This window comes from Ctenopharyngodon idella, chromosome 24 (assembly GCF_019924925.1).
Source record: "Ctenopharyngodon idella isolate HZGC_01 chromosome 24, HZGC01, whole genome shotgun sequence".
In the NCBI taxonomy this organism is placed as follows: Eukaryota; Metazoa; Chordata; class Actinopteri; order Cypriniformes; family Xenocyprididae; genus Ctenopharyngodon; species Ctenopharyngodon idella.
Genome location: NC_067243.1, coordinates 367379 through 388083, shown reverse-complemented (window position 1 = coordinate 388083; position 20705 = coordinate 367379). Strand labels below are relative to the sequence as shown.

General features: G+C 40.8%; 1 long non-coding RNA gene across 1 annotated transcript; it reads right to left on the bottom strand.

The window, feature by feature from the left end:
* Positions 1-655: 655 nt before the first annotated feature.
* LOC127506586 (uncharacterized) lies at positions 656-2937 on the bottom strand. Its single transcript, XR_007928054.1, has 3 exons — positions 2730-2937; positions 2154-2583; positions 656-1331 (listed from the first exon to the last, which is right to left on the bottom strand). It is a non-coding gene; the product is annotated as an uncharacterized LOC127506586 (long non-coding RNA).
* Between the last annotated feature and the right edge of the window lie 17768 nt (positions 2938-20705).

The following is a 20705-nucleotide window of genomic DNA, read 5'->3' as shown; positions in this document are numbered from 1 at the left end:
GAGGACCAGGCCTGGACTTTATGTTATGCTTTATTTATGTTTGTGTTTGTTCATTTTACTTTCGTTTTGTATTTGTTTATTTTGTATTAAAGTAATGTTGAACGTTTGCCGGTTCCCACCCTCCTTCTTCCCACAACAATGAACTGTTACAAATATCTATGAACTTTAAGGGAGTTAACTAGTTAGCTGAGGTTCGGGAGCGGGGCCGCGCCTCAACCAATCACCTGACTTCTCAAATCCTACAGTACTGTTTGTCTTGTTCTCTTGAACCCTCCCTTCCCCTCCCTCTCTCTCATCCATTCAACCATCCTTATCATCCCCTCTTCTCTTCCTTTCCAGGTTGTATCGGGGTCCTAATCACTCAGATCAACCTGACTATCATCCCTTTCCCTTCCCCTTCATCCTCTCCCTATTCATCCCTAACTTTCTTCAGAAAATAATTCTCCAACATTCATGGTTGTGGTGTGGTCATATTAAAATCACACTTTCAAACTCCAAAAATTACAAACAAAAAAAGTTGAATGAATGAATGATCATGTGTATCTCAGCAAGTTTTTATCAGATGTGCTTCAGTAATTTCCACAGTCGCTTTGGGATAATGCAGGTTTTCCTGAACTTTGGTGTGTATTACAAGGGACAAGAGAAGAAAAAGGAAGAAAAGGATATGAAACAGATAAACAGTTCATTGTCCTGTATTGTGGTAAAACACAACTGCATCTAGCAGAAACAAACACATCCTTACTGTAATGTGGGCGACAAACCCCGCTGTTAACAAACACTAAACCTGCGACTGCTTCATCTCCATTTATAACCTGATCTCCAGTAATTATTTGAGTCAGACACGACTGTTTCTTCAACATCAAACTTTTTAAAATGTGAAATGGGTTTATTTATTTATTGTTCCTTTTAGTAATAACAAGGTCTTATTGAACTTTCCCAGTGTATCTCCAGAAACAAGAGAAGCAGTGGATTCCAGTAACATGAAGCTCCTGTGAGGACGCTGAACATCTGCTGATGGAGCTGCTCTATTCTGAGAGGAACAGAATCACCTGATGATCAAATATGAGTTTCACTGTCCACACTTTATTCTCTGAAATGAGTCAGAAGAGTTGGACTAATGGAGAGATGAGGTTTGTTCATGTTCATCAGTTTATAATGAAACACTGTCAGTGTCTGAAGCCTCTGGACTGCTGAGATCGTCCTTGACTCGGTTAGAGAGTAAGAGCTCCAAGAGTTCAATCCACAAAACTATTAATGATACGCTGGATTCAGAAAACAGGTCACGTCTGTGAGCAGTTGTGTTTGTATGAATGAATGAGGGTGAGTGTGGTCTGAAACAATGACAAATTATGTAAATTAGACACAAATATGAACAATCCTTCTGTTAAACTGTTACAGATATTAAACATTTCCCATCATAAACATAAATGAATAAATGAATCAACCATCATGTGAACTTCACTGACACTTCCACATATATCATGTAGTGTGACAAAGTAATCTTAATCTGAAATCACATACTCTCTTCAGTAGGCACTTATTTTGATCAATTACTTCACGATCGCTAAAAAAGTATGTTCTGTATAGTATGAGTGTGTATGAATGTAATCTGGACGTACTACATCTGCCATGTTGTCATTATCTTCAGTATTACTCAGAAGTCTTTCAAATATAATTAATTCGAAGTGATGGTGCTTTATGTAACGTTGTCTAGCGTACGATCCTGTTTGACATTTGTGCTGGCTACTGTTTACAGGCCACCAGGACACCATACAGACTTTATCATAGAAACATTCAGACTGTGAATTCAGACATACTTCTGTTGTAACATACTGTTTTTGACCTACTATATAGAGAACGTGAAGAATGTAATTTTGGATGCAGCCACAGTCTTAAAGGAAAGGTGTGTAGACCTCAGTTATGTAAAAGACATGTGACCCTCTAGTGGTGAAGTATGGAAGTCCAATTAAAGGGATTGACTTTCCTACAGTAAATAATACAGATAATATTGTAGTGTAAAGTTTTGCAGGTACGAGCACCACTCACATATTCTCCAGATTTTAGTCCAGTTTAGTATAAGGGATATAAGATTGTATGTTACATGTTTATTAAATACATCATAATAAATAAAGTTTCTGAAAGGTTTGATACACCATTGTGTTGTTTGTGATCCTCCATCAGCAGCTGCAGTATCTCTCAGCTGTATCAGTGCATCACTGTGACGTCTGACTGACCGAGGTTTTTGTACCACTCTTTATCACTGTGTGAACACACCACCACTGCTGTGGTAACTCTGACAGTAGTAATCTCCGGTATCTTCAGTCTGGACTCCACTGATGGTCAGAGTGAAATCAGTTCTGGATCCACTGCCACTGAATCTAGATGGAGTTCCTGACTGGAGGCTGTTCACTCTATAAATCAGGAGTTTAGGAGCTTCTCCAGGTTTCTGTAAGTACCAGGACAGACAGGGTGTGCTACAGCCTGTTAAAGGAGTGCTGGCGCTGCATCTCATCACAACAGTTTCTCCTGGTGTGACTGTATGAACTACAGGAGTTTGAGTAACTGTGATCTGTCCACTGGAGCCTGAAAGAGAAATGAATAGGATTTAAATTAAAAGTACATCAAGAAAATAGAAAAATCATGTGTCATATTAGAAATAGATGTCATATTCATAAAATATAAAACTTTAGTATTTTTAGTTATAAGCAAGTCAGAGTTTCACTGTATACCTGATATACAGATCAATGTCCAGATGAAGAAGGTGATTTTGTTCATTGTTGTTCTTTTGTCTTGTGTGATGATGAAGATTGTGTTCTGTTCTGCTCTCAGTCATGAAGTGTTAAACTCACAGCACTATAAACACTCTCAGAGCACTGAAGCATGTGTGACAATGCAAAGTGACTCTCTCTATTTAAATCATGTTCTCTTGTGCTTTGGAGGAATGTAGCCGTTTTCACAACTCATGAAATATATTTCTTTAAACAGTGTTATATCAGCACATGATAAAAGAATGAATGAGAAATATAGGATATTGTCACATGTATAAACGATCCAAAAAGAGCAGAATGCACAATGAAGATACCTTTAATGAAACAAACATTACTTCAGTAGAAGATGAAGAACAGAGGAGAACTCAGGGTTTAAATACACAGAGGAAGAGAATTAACTGAAACAGAACAGGGCCGTATTTATCAAGAATTGACTTAAGAGTAAAACAATTCTTGACTCAAAGCTGCGCTTAAAACTTAGTTATCAAGCACGAACACAAGCATGTAATCCGCTATTGTTGTTGTTGTTGCTGTTACGTGACGTAGCGATGTCTGACTAGGGTCGAGACGTGGGGGGATGACATCATTGTTTCACTAAATATACGGATTGGCTGTTCACACAAAAACACAAGGGTGCCAAGATGCCGGATCCGTCTGGACAAAACGCTGATGCAATACAACATTTTTTTACATATACAGCTAAACACGTCTGGTATTTATCAATATGGATGTGAGCGGTGGATACGATCAAATCTCGTGTCAGGTCTCAGCTCGTGTACGCAAGTTTTTGAGTTCGTGTGAACTATGTGAGCGTAGGGTGACCAGATTTCTCATGGTGGAATATGGGACGGGTGAGCAAGGGGTGGCCAATATGACCATATTTTTATTTCACTATATATATATATATATATATATATATATATATATATATACACACACAAACAAATTACAAACAATACAACAAATACGATAGAGATACAAATTAAATTAACTTGTTTACAGTGGGTTTATTTACCATGTATAAATGTATTTAACATGTTGTTTTATTAACATTAATGATAGACAAATATTTAATTAGGCTACTGTCCCTTTAAGACCGAATCCATGGATGTAATATTTAATATACTGACACATATCCTGTTTTCACCCACCTGTTTACGTCCACTTAAGCCATAACCGACTGTATTTACGTGAGATACTCCATACGATGGACATTTTGACAACTATGTGTGCATTTGATCATTCAGGCTCAATGAGAACTGATCGCGCGCTGTCCGAGAGAACTGGGATCGCGCGCAAGGAAAGAGAGACAGTGCGCGCGAGAGAGAATGATTGGGCTGTCTGTGCGTGACAGAACAGTCTACTGCTACTCATTCTGTGATCACCCAGTTGTAGGGTCATTCTACAGAAACGTCCACTTTTGGTATTTGGTATTTCTTTTTTTTTTTAACATTTAAACTTAATGTGGCCTATTAGATTACCCTTTGACTTTATGAATACACATAAATGACAGCTTAATGATTTTTTTTTTTTTTTTTTGTGCATTTATTTAAAGACCGCATGTACCATGTTTTTGTCACTGGTGTTATCTTACTTCTCTGGCAATTTTAAAGTTTTTTATGAAATATTATTTCTCTTTTTTTTTTTCAGCACATGCAGTCAGAGTTACAGAAAAATAATGATAATGCAAAAAATAATGTAACCCAGACAGTCCATAGAAAAAAAAAAAATCTTTTTGGCATATTTACCCTTCTAGTAAAACTTTTATATGTGAAAAAAAAAAGAGGCAGAGATAAAAAAATTCAGAGAAATAAAATGTTTTATTAATTATATTAATATATTAGTATGCAAATTACTGCAGAAAAATATACCTCAATCCATCAGAGTTTAAAAGTGATGATAGATAAGAAGTGGATGAGAAGATAAGAAGTTGAAGATCCAAATTCAGTCTGGGGGACTCGCCATCTTTCTTTTCCATCAGCGCGGCTTGATGAATCCACATCATGCACGTAAATCACAGCAGAAAAACTTCTACACGTACAACAAAAACTGGCCTGTACACACAGGATAACGTTTTTAGAAAACTCATTTTTAAATATATATATATATATATATATACACAGTATCTCACAAAAGTGAGTACACCCCTCACATTTTATCAACCATTTTATTATATGTTCTCAAGTGAGTAGACAATGTGCAGCTTGTATAGCAGTACAGATTTACTGTCCTCTGAAAATAACTCAACATACAGCCATTATTGTCTAAATAACTGGCAACAAAAGTAAGTACACTCTAAGTGAACATGTCAAAACTCTGTCCAAAGTGTCAATATTTTGTGTGAGCATCATTGTTATTTAGCACTGCATTAATCCTCTTGGGCATGGAATTCACCAGAGCTGCACAGGTTGTTGCTGGGATCCTCTTCCACTCCTCCATAATGACATTATGGAGCTGCTGGATGTTAGACACATGGCACTTCTCCACCTTCTGCTTGAGGATGCCCCACGGGTGCTCAATAGGGTTCTGGAGATATACTTGGCCACTCCATCACCTTCACCTTCAGCTTCCTCAGCAAGGCAGTTGTCGTCTTGGCGGTGTGTTTGGGGTCATTATCATGCCGTTCAGCCCAGTTTCTGAAGGGAGGGCATCATGTTCTGCTTCAGAATGTCACAGTACATGTTGAGATCCATGTTTCCCTCAATGAACTGTAGCTCCCCAGTACCAACAGCAATCATGCAGCCCCAGACCATGATGCTACCATCACCATGCTTGACCGTAGGCAAGACACAGTTTTCTTGGTACTCCTCACCAGGGCGTCGCCACACATACTAGACACCATCTGAGTCAAACAAGTTTATCTTAGTCTCATCAGACCACAGGACATGGTTCCAGTAATTCATGCTCTTGGACAGGTTGTCTTCAGCAAACTGTTTGCGGGCTGTCTTGTGAGCCAGCTTCAGAAGAGGCTTCCTTCTGGGACGACGGCCATGCAAACTGTCTTGTTGCAGTGTGCGGCGTATGGTCTGAACACTGACAAGCTGACCTTCCGCTTCTGCAACCTCTAATGCAATGCTGGCAGCACTCGTGCATCTGTTTTTTGAAGCCAGCTTCTGCACCTGACGCACAGCACAAGGTCTCAACTTCTTTGATTCAACTTCTGTGGCCTGTTCCAAGTGGAACCCGTCTTGGAAAACTTCTCTCTATGACCCTGGCCGTTGTGCTGTAACTCAGTTTCAGGGTGTTACCGATCTTCTTATAGCCTAGGCCATCTTTGTGGAGAGCAACAATTCTAATTCTCAAATCCTCAGAGAGTTCTTTGCCATGAGGTGCCATGTTGAACATCTAGTGATCAGTATGAGAGAATTGTACTCAAAGCACCAATTTTTAACTGCTCTAATACAAGATACACACATTTGTATGGTCCTGTCAAGCAGATAAAAACATGAACATGATGAATAGGACATGTGGCTTTGCATGGTTAAACAACATACAACTGTTATCACTTAGGGTGTACTCACTTTTGTTGCCAGCTATTTAGACAATAATGGCTGTATGTTGAGTTATTTTCAGAGGACAGTAAATCTGTACTCCCATACAAGCAGCACATTGACTACTCTAAAATATATCCAAGTTTCATTTCTATAGTATTGTCCCTTGAGAAGATATACTAAAATGGTTGCTGACATGTGAGGGGTGTACTTAATTTTGTAAGATCCTAAAGAGCCAGAGAATGTGTGCTGCATGAAGTCAGAACAGGTAAAGTTTAGTTTAATTACGGTTATAACTTGTCATGTTATCACCTTGCTTTTATGACATGCTATTGCATTTGTGTTATGTACTGTATTGCAATAACATGGCCTCGCCCCCTTTCTTGTGTGTTCTCAGGGCGGGGTTTATGTAAATTGTAGGGTTAGAGATGTTACCAATCCAGGAAGAAGCTCGTTGTAGTCCCTACCAGCCGTTTGTTGTAGTCCTTAAACAGAATTCTTTAAAAGAAAATATCTCCCTTTGCTTTGAACTTTGAGCATCGTAACTTTGCAGATGTTGTTTATGCTCAAACAGCAACATTACACACTAACTAAAGATAAAAAGTCAAATCATAATCAACCACTGCTTTAAGAAATGCGCATTGTGCAATAAATAAATACTCCAAATAGAGTTTAATTATAATTTTATATCAGTAAGTTCTAAATGATATGTTAATAAATATGTTAACGGATTTGAAGGATACTTAGTTTGAAATAAATGTATTTTAAATAGATTTTGGTATTGTCACAGACACGCCAGGCTCCACCATCAGCCAATCACAGCGCACTCCCCTCATTTTGCTGTTGCACATTTATCCTGTATTTGCTTTACTGTCTCTTTATATCATAATCGCTGTATTTATGATGTTAGAACATTGTTAAGGGTTTCTGTCATAATGTGCATCAGTGTGATTAGTGAATTTTCCTTTAAAGTGCTGCTTTTAACCATTGAATTTGCACACGTGTCTTTCTATGCAGGAATGAGAGAGTAGGGCTTCTGATGTGTGTAAACTAATCTTACCTCAAAGTTTATGATTATTAATTATTGATGATTACTAATTATTTATAAATCGGTTGATGAGCATAGTTCCTGCATGTGTGCTGGGTCGGGACTATCCTCGTTCATGTCCGTGGCATGTACAGCAGAGACAGCCTGTCCAACAGCATTAAGTTCTTGTTATCAGGGACGACGTGAACTGACAGGCTTTAGATGGGAGTCTCAATCGTTCTGTTGGCACAGATGCAATCACTCGACCTGGATAACATCAGAGTATTCCCTGACTGCCCCAACACAGAGGGTAGTGAGGGTGGAGCTGGCAGTAAAAGATGCCTTCCACAACTTTGAGCTCCTCATGCACCTCTGGGCAGAACGCTCAGTGCAGGGTGGAGGGTCCACATGAGCACAATGTTTGCAGCAGCCCGGGCAAACACAGCAGAAATCTCAGCGTCAGACTCAGTCTATGCAGCCACCCCTGATGGTGAGGCCCAGGTGAATCTTCCACTTCAGAAAGAAAAAAAAAAGAAAAAGATTCCCCTGATGCTGGCGAACAGGACCACACCAAGAACGATAACTATAAAGATAACGATAAAGTTCTAAAAATAGTTCTAAATATAAAGGAATAGCACTGTCCACACCACAGCTATAACGATATACAGAAACGATATAATTAAGATCACTTACAGAAATATATTTTTTTCCAGCCATTGAATGATAAAACACTGACAGCCAATCAGAATCCGTTCTAATTCAAGGGCTCGCGCATTTAAAATGGCAGACGACTTTGTGGAGAATTTAATCGCAGAGGTCCAGAAAAAGCCACCACTGTTTGAAGTCAAAAAACGAGATCCTAATACCAGGCTAGCAAACAGTGTAATATAAAATTACCTCAGGTATCCAGTGCTAGTTTCGACAACATTGTCCTGCTTCCTTTGAAGTTGCAGTGAAAGAGACTAGGTGTTGTTTTTATTCCACTATATTGACTTTGTCAGCTAAATTCACTGTTGGATTAGGTCGGCACTGCAGTTTTGATTTGGTGAAGGAGGAGGCCATCGAGTAAAAAAGGTTTCCTGCAGTTAGATTACATTGTAGTGGCAAGTTTTGGAGGGCCAACCACCACTAACATTTATATAATATAAAGAATGTGCTACATGCTTAGTACATCAAAAAAATAAAAATAAAATAATAATAATAATAATAATAATAGTAATAATATAAAATAAATAAATAATAATAGTAATGTTTTTGAAAGGTTTGATGTACCACTGTGTTGTTTGTGATCCTCCATCAGCAGCTGCAGTATCTCTCAGCTGTATCAGTGCATCACTGTGACGTCTGACTGACCGAGGTTTTTGTACCACTCTTTATCACTGTGTGAACACACAGCTACTAGGACAGTGTTCACTCTGACAGTAATAATCTCCTGTATCTTCAGTCTGGACTCCACTGATGGTCAGAGTGAAATCACTGCCAGATCCACTGCCACTGAATCTAGATGGAGTTCCAGTATAACGGCTTGTTGCTTCATATATGAGGAGTTTAGGAGCTTCTCCAGGTTTCTGTAAGTACCAGGCTAAACGATAACCACCATTCACTCTACTGCTGGTTTTACAGTTTATTCTGACTTCTTGTCCTGGTTGAGCTGTTATTGATGGACTCTGAGTTACAGTGTACTGTCCTCTACACTCTGAGAGAAAAAAATAAAAATAAAATTATAAATTCTAAAAATTCTTATCTAAAATTATAAACATTTAATATTTCAAGAGAATAATTTATATATAATATATTTTAAAGGAATTATTAATCATTATGACTATTTTACTACAAACCTTGAGCAAACAGTGTGAGAGTCCAGATGAAGAAGGTGATTTTGTTCATTGTTGTTCTTTTGTCTTGTGTGATGATGAAGATTGTGTTCTGTTCTGCTCTCAGTCATGAAGTGTTAAACTCACAGCACTATAAACACTCTCAGAGCACTGAAGCATGTGTGACAATGCAAAGTGACTCTCTCTATTTAAATCATGTACTCTTGTGCTTTGGAGGAATGTAGCAGTTCCCTTTCATGGGAACTGACGACGCTACGTCATATGACGTTATGGGAACCTTCTGCATGATTGCGTCGTGAAGCACTCTTGTATCTAACCAATGATGAGACGAGACGTCAGAGGCGGGTGACGTCACGGACCAGGAAACTATAAAGCATACCCAGAACAAAGAACGCTAGCTTCTGTTGTCTTCAGCAAGCGCTCTGTGTTATCGTGTGTCTTATTTGGTGTTGTTTGTCTTATTACATAAACGAGTCACAATCTCTTCGTCTGAGGACAAGAGTATCTCACACCAATCCATATATTTATATATAAAAAAGACACGTATTATGGCGAAAAACAGCAGTTGAATGGGAGTTGAGCATGCCCAGGCAGCTCTTGAGGGAGCTGTCTGTGCGCATTGTAAAAAACTCACTCTCAGGACACTGTGTTCCTGTGTTCCCCGCGGATCGGGTCCCGCTTCTGCTGAGGCAGAGCGGAGGCTCCATTCGTGGGGTTCACAATTGGATCTGACAGAGTGGTTAGAGACGGGCGCCGCCCTTTCTCTGCCCTTACCTGCCAGGTTCAGTGCCGTCTCCCAGGTGGAAGCACGCTCTGCGGTTTCTTCCCCCGGATTGAGGCACCGGTATTTCACATGTCCAGCTCTGAGGAGGTGGAAATTGTGATATCGATCTGAGGACTCGCCACCTCATACACATTTCGTGTTTCAAAATCACACGTTTATAACAAATCAATAGTGAACAGCAGTTTGAATCGCGTTTCCCCCTGTGCTACACTATAAAGCGAGTGGGGATACACGTGGTTTATGTGTTGTTTGCTGGGAGTGGAGCATGCACGTCAGCTCACAACTGACAGTGAGCAGTGTTCGTTCATCAAAATGTCCCGAAGAGAAGCATGCACTAGCGGGAGTTTTTTAGCTCCACTCCTGTTGGCTTTATTCTCGAGGGAATAAAAGTCTAACGCAAGGCTCGGATCTCGCGCTTGCCGAGGCAGCGCGTGGATTGAGTTTTCATTAAAGAATATATAGCTCGGATCTCGCGTCGCCGAGGCAGCGCGTAGATTAAGTCTGCAAGAGAGAATATACGGCTCGGGTCTCGCGTTTGCCGAGGCTGCGCATAGATCACGTGTCCGTAATTTTATATATATATATATATATATATATATTATATATATATGTATTTATATTTGGAGGGAGCTGAGTAGACGGGAGTCTCCCTTTCTCTCTTTCCCTAAAATACCTTGCGAATTATTACGAGCTATAATTCTTTTGTATTCTAAATATATTCAGCCTGTTCAAAAAAATCTGGCTGCATTTAATTTGAGGATTAGATGAAATATTGAATACATTAAAATGCATTAAATTCTGAGGAATTTAAAAGAAAATAAAGGAGACCGTTCTGCCAACCCTGCCACCTCGTGTGCTTCAGGGCGCAGTGGTTTCCAGTGTTCCTCCAAGAAAGAGGAGGGTTGTAGAGCGGTCAGTTCAGATGTTCCCTGCCGGCTCGCCGTTTCAGGGCACTGGTCTGACCGTTCATCCAAAGAAAGTGTCGCCACCCGTGCTCCCCCGCAGAAAGCTTGGGGACAGGGACAGGCGACACAGCTGAAGTCTTTGTGGGGTAACACAGATCTGCGGACTGTAATTATCACCAAGAAGGCTTCGAAGAGGTCCTGATGCCAGTGGCGAGGGACATTGGAGGGCAGCCCCCTCCAGAGAGGGTCGGGTATTAAAATACTTGGTACCCATCCCTTTTTGGCGCCCTCAGGGGGCCGTTCTGCTAACCCTGCCAGCCAGTGTGCTTCAGGGCGCAGCGGTCTCCACTGACCCTCCGAGGAGGGCCGGTCATCACTTGATTCGGCTGTTCCTTGCCGGTCCGCCGTTTCAGGGCGCCGAATTAAGTGCTCAAAAAACACCAGAGGCCAGTCTCGAGAGACTGGTTCCCTTAGTAAATTTTCTGGCAGAATGGAAACTTCTCCCAAATATTTCAAAATGGGTGCTGCTCACAATAGAAAAGGGTTACAAATTCGGGTCTCGCCCGCCCCAGTTTATTGGGGTCCTTCCCACAGTGGTGGCCCCCGAGCAGTCTCTGGTAATGGAACAAGAGGTTATGACGCTCTTGCAAAAAGGAGCTATAGAAGGGGATCTCCTCCCAGCAAGCTGTCAGGGTTTTATAACCAGTGCTTCATTGTTCCAAAGAAGGATGGAGGATTATCCCACAGATCAGGTCCGAGGACTGGTTTGTTGCGATAGACCTGAAAGATGCTTACATTCATGTATCCATCCATCCTCAACACAGGAAGTTCCACAGGTTTGCTTTCGGGGGCAAAGCTTACCTGTACAGGGTTCTTCCCTTTGGCCTTATCACCCCGCACATTTACGAAGTGCGTGGATGCAGCTCTGGCTCCACTGAGACTCCAGGGCATCCGCGTACTGAACTATATCGACGACTGGTTGATTATAGCTCAAACAGAACATCTGGCAGTTCAACATCGAGATGTTGTTCTGTCACACATGAAGAGGCTTGTGCTGAGGCTCAATGCCAAGAAAAGTGTGCTGGTTCCGGCTCAAATTACCAACTACTTAGGGGTAGTTTGGGACTCCACCACGATGCAGGCACATCTGTCTCCTGCTCGTGTGAGTTCCATTCTTAATGCCGTGAATGGGGTGAAACTAGGCCAGTCACTCACTGTTAAACAGTTTCAAAGACTGTTGGGTCTCATGGCAGCTGCGTCCAACGGGATACCTTTTGGCCTGCTGCACATGAGACCCTTGCAGTGGTGGCTCAGGACCAAGGGGTTTCTCCGAGGGGAAATCCTTTTTGCACGATCAAAGTCACGCGGCGATGCCTTCGTGCTCTGGTCGTGTGGAAAAAGCCTTGGTTTCTGTCCCAGGTACCTGTGTTGGTGGGTCCTTGTCGTCGCGTAATGCTTACGACGGATGCTTCCCTCACGGGCTGGGGGGCGATCATGAGTGGTCGCTCAGCTCAGGGTCTCTGGGAGGACCATCAGAGTTCCTGGCACATAAATCGGCTGGAAATGATGGCGGTATTTCTTGCAGTAAAATACTTCCTCCCAGACCTGAGGGCCCATCACATGTTGGTCCACACGGACAACATGTCGGTGGTCTCATATCAACCATCAGGGGGGTCTGCGGTCTCGCCAACTATGCAATTGGCCCGTTGGATCCTCCTGTGGGCCCATGGGAAGCTCCTCTCACTGAGAACAGCTTATATCCCAGGGCATCAAACGTGGGAGCAGACGCCCTGTCGAGGCAGGGGCCGAGGCCCGGGGAATGGAGACTCCACCCTGAGGTGGTGGAGCTCACTTTGGAAAACTTTGGTCGAGCGGAAGTCGACCTATTTGCTTCAGGGGAATCAACCCAGTGTCCACTGTGGTTCTCCCTATCTCATCCAGCACCATTGGGTCTGGATGCCATGGTATAGACGTGGCCGAGGCTGCGTCTGTATGCATTTCCCTGTTCGCTCTGCTCCCGGGAGTTCTGGAGAAAGTACGCCAGGAAGGGGTCAGTCTAATATTGATAGCCCCGTACTGGCCAACCAAAATATGGTTCTCAGACCTACTGTCACTTCTAGATGGCTCCCTGATGGAGCTTCCTCTCAGGCAGGACCTCCTGTCTCAAGCGGGCGGCATGATAATTCATCCACGCCCAGAACTACGGAGACTGTGGGCCTGGCCTCTGAGGGGGCCAGGCTCATAGATGCTGGTCTCCCAACTGAGGTTGTGGAGACCATACTCCACTCCAGAGCTCCCTCCACGAGGAAGTTGTATGCGTATAAATGAAAACTGTTCTCTACTTGGTGTAGACAAAGCAATGTGGACCCTGTCCACTCTTCTATTAGCAATTTCTCGGATGTTTTTATCCCCTTCAACCTTGAAGGTTTATGTTGCGACCATTTCGGCCATGCTCCTCTGGGGGATTCCTCGGTAGGTCGAGACCCCCCTTTTTTATACGCTTCCTCCGTGGTACTCTGAGGCTGAGGCCTTCAGTACGTACAAGGACTCCGGCCTGGGACTTGGCCGTGGTATTAGAAGGGTTAGCTGAGGCTCCCTTCGAACCACTAGAGGAAGTTTCAGAGAAACTCCTCACCCTAAATACCGTATTTCTACTGGCTATTTCATCTCTTAAAAGAATAGGAGATCTTCAAGCACTTTCAGTTGCTCCTTTGTGTTTGGAATTCGCACCTGGAATGGTCAAAGCGTTCCTGCACACTAGACCAGGCTATGTGCTTAGGTCCCCACCAACGTCCCGGGTCCCATCGTACTTCAGGCCTTCTATCCTCCTACATTTACAACTTCGGATCAGGAGAAACTCAATCTGCTCTGCCCAGTGAGGGCTTTAGATGCATATGTCCACAGAGCTGCCCTGTGGAGTAAAAAAGATCAATTGCTTGTGTGTTACGGGTCTCCTAAGAAAGGAGGCCCAGCATCTAAGCAGAGAATGAGCAAGTGGGTGGTCGAGGCTATCTCACTTGCTTATGAGGCGACCGGACAGCCATCTCCATTAGCTGTCCGTGTCCACTCTACTAGGGGTATGGCGGCCTCAAAGGCCTTAATGTCAGGAGTATCCATTAATGACACATGTGATTCAGCTGGATGGTCATCCCAGCACACATTTATTAGGTTTTATAACCTGGATATAGGCTCCACTCTGGGGTCGTCAGTTCTGTCTACAAGATAACAGACAGGTACTTGGTTCTACGGCGTAGTTGGGACAGTGTTCCCATAACGTCATATGACGTAGCGTCGTCAGTTCCCATGAAAGGGAACGTCTCGGGTTACTTGTGTAACCCTGGTTCCCTGAATAGGGAACGAGACGCTACGTCGCGTTGCCGTATCCCTGGCATACCTGTGAGCGTCTTGCTTCAGCCATAATCCAGAAGCTAGCGTTCTTTGTTCTGGGTATGCTTTATAGTTTCCTGGTCCGTGACGTCACCCGCCTCTGACGTCTCGTCTCATCATTGGTTAGATACAAGAGTGCTTCACGACGCAATCACGCAGAAGGTTCCCATAACGTCATATGACGTAGCGTCTCGTTCCCTATTCAGGGAACCAGGGTTACACAAGTAACCCGAGACGTTTTCACAACTCATGAAATATATTTCTTTAAACAGTGTTATATCAGCACATGATAAAAGAATGAATGAGAAATATAGGATATTGTCACAGTTAGCATGTATAAACGATCCAAAAAGAGCAGAATTCGGTAACACTTTAGAATAATGGTCCGTCATTAATAAGTAACTATGCAGGAAGTAATGCAGGACTAATGAGTAGTACTACTTTAACACTTCAGCTACTACTATTAACTAATATAGAAACAAGCTTAACTAATCAGTAAGTAATATCGAATTTAGTACAAAGATAGTTCCTTATTAGCTAATCAATAATTACAGAATGAGACTGGCATCATTAATAAATAATATGTAACTATGACAAATTTTAAAGAATTACTAATGAATTACTAATCAACATTAAAGTGTCTGAGATGTGAGCAATTGCCTTTTTTTTTTTTTTTTACACTCAACGTGATCATGAAATGCATAATTACTCAAGTGTTACCTATAGTTTTCCTTAAGGAAATGAAACTGCGATATGTAATAAAGGTTGGTTTATTTTGATGGTGTTGAAGCGATAATTGTTAAAATTAATGTTTTGCATGTAATATTTCAGACTTGTTGCGCTTTGTGTGTTCATTTGGCCCGCGCCGGGAGTAACGTTAAACGACAGGCGACTGCTGTGCGAGGATGCGCGATCTTCTCAGCTTCTTCAGAAGAGAGGGAAAGACGATTTATGGTAAGTTTAAAATTCCACGTCGTTATCAGTTGTTTTTTTGATAAAACCATGTTTGTTTTTGTAGATCAAGCCAGAGACCTAAGGAGAGCTTCATTCTTTTGAGTTTATGTGAGTTTATTTTTAGAAAATGAATGTTTCTGTTGTCTTCTGCCTGTTTAACGTTACTTAAAATGTTTATGCAGCAACAGTGTGACTTCTTGACATTTTTTAAAATAACTGATGTCCGTGTTATTCATTGCAGAACTCAAACCAACTGTGGAGAGGAGCCCTTCTCCTTGGTCTCCCTTTCTTAAAGGAATAGTTCACACAAAAACAAAAATTGTCACCATTTACCCAACCTCATGTTTTTCCAAACCCAAAGATTTTGTCCATCTATGGAACACAAATGAAGATAAATTTAATATTCTCATCTTTTTTATTTATTTATTTTTATCCATTTACAGTCTAGATAATCAGTATTTTTAGGCTTCACAAATGCAAAGTTATTGTAGTAATCCATACCAATATTTATATATGAATAAAATCCTAAATTATATCTGTTCATATCATAAAAAGCAATCATGTCTGTTCAGAAAATTTGAAAATGTTGGACTCCCAGACTTGCAATTTATGGACAAAAAATTGAGAGAATATTAAAAATATCTTCATTTGTGTTTCAAAGATTAGCAAAAGTCTTACGGTTTTGGAACGACATGAGGGAGAGTAAATTTTCTTTTTTGGGTGAACTAATACTTTAAAGAGCAGCCCTCCAAGTTCATCAGAATGTGTGAGGTATGTCATGTCTGTTTTAATACTTCAACAAAAAAAAAGTAGTAATTTATATTTTTATTTAAATATTTTTTTGGCATGTTAACTGTTAAGCTTCATAATGACAGAAAAACATCTCACTGGACTCCACACTGCATGCTGTGTAGGGAGCCACTGGCCCCTAAATTAAAGGGTTAGTTCACCCAAAAATGAAAATAATGTCATTAATTACTCACCCTCATGTCGTTCTACACCCGTAAGGCCTTCGTTCATCTTCAGAACACAAATTAAGATATTTTGATTAAATCCGATGAGTCCTGCATTCAAAAGCAATGGTACTTCCTCTCTCAAGATCCATAAAGGTACTAAAAACATATTTAAATCAGTTCATGTGAGTTCAGTAGTTCTACCTTAATATTATAAAGCGGCAAGAATACTTTTTGTGTGCCAAAAAAACAAAATAACGACTTTTCAACAATATAGTGATGGCTGATTTCAAAACACTGCTTCGGAGCTTTACGAATCGAATCAGTGACTCGGATCTCCTATCAAAAGTACCTTTATGGATCTTGAGAGAGGAAGTACCATTGCTTTTGAATGCAGGCCTCACTGAGCCATCGGATTTAATCAAAATATCTTAATTTGTGTTCGGAAGATGAATGAAGGTCTTACGGGTGTAGAACGACATGAGGGTGAGTAATTAATGACATTATTTTCATTTTTGGGTGAACTAACCCTTTAAATCATAAAACATAGAATCCAGAAAAATATAATGGAAAACAGAATGGGGCCCTAAATTAAAAGGCAACTTACTCTGTGGAGTTTAACTGTAAATAAATTGTTTGCATTTGTTCTCAAGTTCTAACAAATATGTAGAATTTCCTTCCCCATTAATGGTATTGGATTATCGTGATAAATATCGCTATCGTATGATATGGAAAAAAGTATTGTGACAATATTTTTGGCCATATCGCCCAGCTCAATTTTTGAATCATGAATCATTTGTGTCGGTCAATAATAATCTAATTAAATGCACTCACTGGTGCTGCCATTGTAGCATTCTAGTGTGCTGTGGTAGAAGATACATTAAACAACTACATTAAGTGTTTGAAGTGATTAAACAGACTATTGACCTACCCTTACTGATGTGGATGCACCTGTCTGGAAATTACTCAGTTTTAACCTTCAAATGTTTTAGGAATTTGTTTTGTGTTCCTTAGTAATTTTCTTTTTCCTCCTTTTAACCCAATGATGAACAGGTGATGACAGGGATGAATACTGGTCAAAAAGGAGAATGACCTTCCCCAATGAAGATCACTGATGTGACCGTGCTTTTAAAGGAGAAGATTGTTCTGGACTATTTAAGGGATGTTGCGTGCCTTTGCTGAGCTGATGGAGCTTCTTCATGACTGGACATCAGTTATACTAAGGAGGTCATGAAAATTGGCAGTGATGCATGTTCTGTATGTATTCATGGACTCAACGAACTTTTAGCATATAATCTGACAAATGTTCAATGCTTGTTCATTGTTGTTTAGTGGAGGAATTCACACACTCATTCAAACTCACATTCTTTCACATGTATACTTGCCTCAGAGAACTCTATAACTAACAAATGTTATAATGTCAGTGTTAATGTTGTGGTACATTTGTGTTCAGTCATGTTTGTAAAAAAAACAAAAAAAAAAAAAAAAAAAAAAAAACCTTTAGTCATGTTAACTTGTGTTAGTTAGTAAAACTCTTATAATATAGCTCCATATTTTAGGCAACAATAGAGATTTTAGATAATTATTACCAAGTAGTTTTGTAAACAACTTAAGGTTATGGATTTATAGTTATAAGTTTGAAATTGAGTGAACTTTGGAAATTAACTTGTTACCTTTGTTTGCTTGAATAAATTATTGCAATATTTAATACAATTACTTAAAGTTGAAACCAGTGAATAATTTTATAGTGTAGTGTTTTTGTTGGCGGTGGATAATATTTTTTTTTTTGCAGTCTTATTTGGTCATTTATATTCATCACTGTTCACTGAAATGTGAAAAACAATTTAATTTATCTGTATAACTGTGTGGCTGTTGATTTGCAATTCTTTTCTGATTTTCATCTCACATGCATGTTGTTACTTTTGACCACGTTTGCCCTTGTTCTTGTTTTTAATGAATTTTTACCTTTTGTTAGTCATTCTGTGTGTACAAGTGATTTTTATAATGTCTAATATTTCTGGGTTTAATTAAAAACCCATTTGGGTTAATTTAAATACTGCAATGTAGTCATTTTACACCAAAATTTAGGTTACAAAAAACAACCCAGCGCTGGGTTCGTCCCTTTTTGACCCAGCGCTGGGTTGCCAAAATCTCACCCAAAAATTGGGTTGTTTTTAACCCAGCATTTTTTAGAGTGTACCTGGGACCTTTCTGTGGTTCTTAGAGGCCTTAAAGGTCCTCACTTTGAACCAATCCAGACTGCTGACTTAAGGCCCCTGTCTCTGAAAACTGCCCTACCGCTAGCTTTAGCATCGGTTAAGTGTGTGGGAGATTTACAGGGGCTCTCTGTGAGCCCCTCGTGTCTTGAATTCGGGCCTAACGACTCCAAAGTCGTCCTGAAACTAAGACATGGATATGTCCCGAAAGTCTTATCTACCCCCTTTAGGGCGCAGATGGTCATTCTCTCCGCTCTTCCTCCTTCTCGGGATGATCAGGAGTTGAACCTACTCTGTCCTGTCAGGGCCCTGAGGACTTACATTGACCATTCTGCCTCTTTTCGTCAGGCAGAACAGCTTTTGTTTGCTTCGGTGGCAGCACTAAAGGTCTTCCGGTCACGAAGCCCAGGCTTTCCAGATGGATAGTCAACGCTATAGCACTCGCTTACTTCTCCTTAGGCCTTCAATGCCCCTTGGGGGATGCGCTCTTGGGGTAAGAGCGCATTCCACGAGCGGTATGGCCTCCTCGTGGGCGTGGTCTTGTGGAGTTTCCATTGCTGACATCTGTGTGGCGGCCGGCTGGGCCTCACCATCTACATTTGTCAGGTTTTATAATCTAGATGTCCCTGCGCTTCAGACGCAGGTCCTTTCTGCATGAGCCTCCCTGCTGTGTCCAGCTTATGGTTTTCCATTACGCCCCCGACCACGTCCGGGTGTAACTATGTTCTGTGCCCTCTATATGCACCCTAGGCCCCACTGGTGCCCTAGTTTATGGGCTTGGGAGGATGACTACAGTGTTTCAGTCCCTGTTGTCTGGGCCGTCCTGTCTTATGAGTATCTGCGTCTTGTCTTATTAATAATTAATAATAATTAATAAGACGAACGACGCAGTACTTGTTCCGTATCTAAGGGAACCGAGGTTACGTTAGTAACCGAGTACGTTCTCTCCCATCCTAATGTATGCATGCATAAATACCTACCGATCGTCAAGGGGATTATTGTTTTATGAAGAGCCAACAAAACAGTAGCTTTTCCAGCAAAGGCCAGTACAGAAAACAGCGATCCTGCAACTGCGTCAGGTTCTCACAGCTGAAAAAGGGGTCGAGTTAGCAACGTACTCAATTTGACCAGCGCTTCCAGAATGCGTACATCACATAACTAAACACAGTTAATGAGAAATTAACAGAGCATTCGCCCTACCTTCTCCAATGTCTATACCCGGTTTGTGTAAACGGTAATAAACGACATGGCAGCAAAACTCATAGAGTCAAGACAGAAGCACTCTCCAAACAAGTCAGCGTCTCTAAAACATACGTTAGACAGAGAATGCACCTCTCGTAACCAAACACATGCCATAGCCAACAAAATAACTAGCAGCGCGTTCTCCTTACCGTCAAAAAATATGACAAGAAGCGAAACTCAATAGAACGTTACATTGCAACACCAGCACCCAGCAGCAGCCCTGCGTTTCAGCCATTTTGGGGTGAAAGCGACTTGGCAGTCCACTAGTTTCTATTGCAATGTCAGCTGCTTTGTTAAAAAAAGAAAAAAAAAAAAAAAAAAAAAAACATACATTAAAGCTAAAATCCAACCTGAATGATGACAACACAGAATAAAATACTATCGCTAGTGATCATCAAATACTTTTAACAGTTTATTTTACAGACTTTGTGTTTAAGTCTTCCACTTTTTTCACAAAACCTTTGCTCTCTAGAAACCCAGTCAGTTTGGGTTAAAATTCTTTGAAGTTCAAGTATTAGCATTATAAACACTGAATTAATACCAACATATGAAATTAAATTAAGGACATGCATCAGAAAAATTGGGAATGTTACAGTATAACAGCTTGACAGTAAACTGTTTTTGCAGTGTTGTCTTATATTAATGTCCGTTAAAGCAAGACTACGTAAACAAAAAAAACACAGCAACTGTGTCCAAAAGTGGCAATTATGGGATAACAGACACAGCAATGCACCATGTTCTGTAAGATCATTATGTTTGCAGCATGATCCAGGGGATTAAAATGTATTTCAGACTTAGTAATAAAGTAGGCTAACTAAGTTACCTCAGATGTGTAATGGTTGGATTCCACAACTGATCACATAAAACATATATAGGTTAAGACAATACAAGATTTACTGTAGGTGTCATAAAATTTACTGAATTTGAGAAATTTTCTATTGCGTTTCTGATTTGGCTGTGAGATTCGCCGATTTTGTGTGCGTAAGATGTGATGGATTCTATTGTCCAGTTGGCATTTTCACCCCAAAATGGCTGCCGCGCTACCGATGCGCCTCCTCATGGCTGTTACCCAAAAAGCATCAGAGTTTTGCCTCTTGGCTTCTATACTCTTTGATACCGTCTTGAGTACTCGCATCCAGTTCC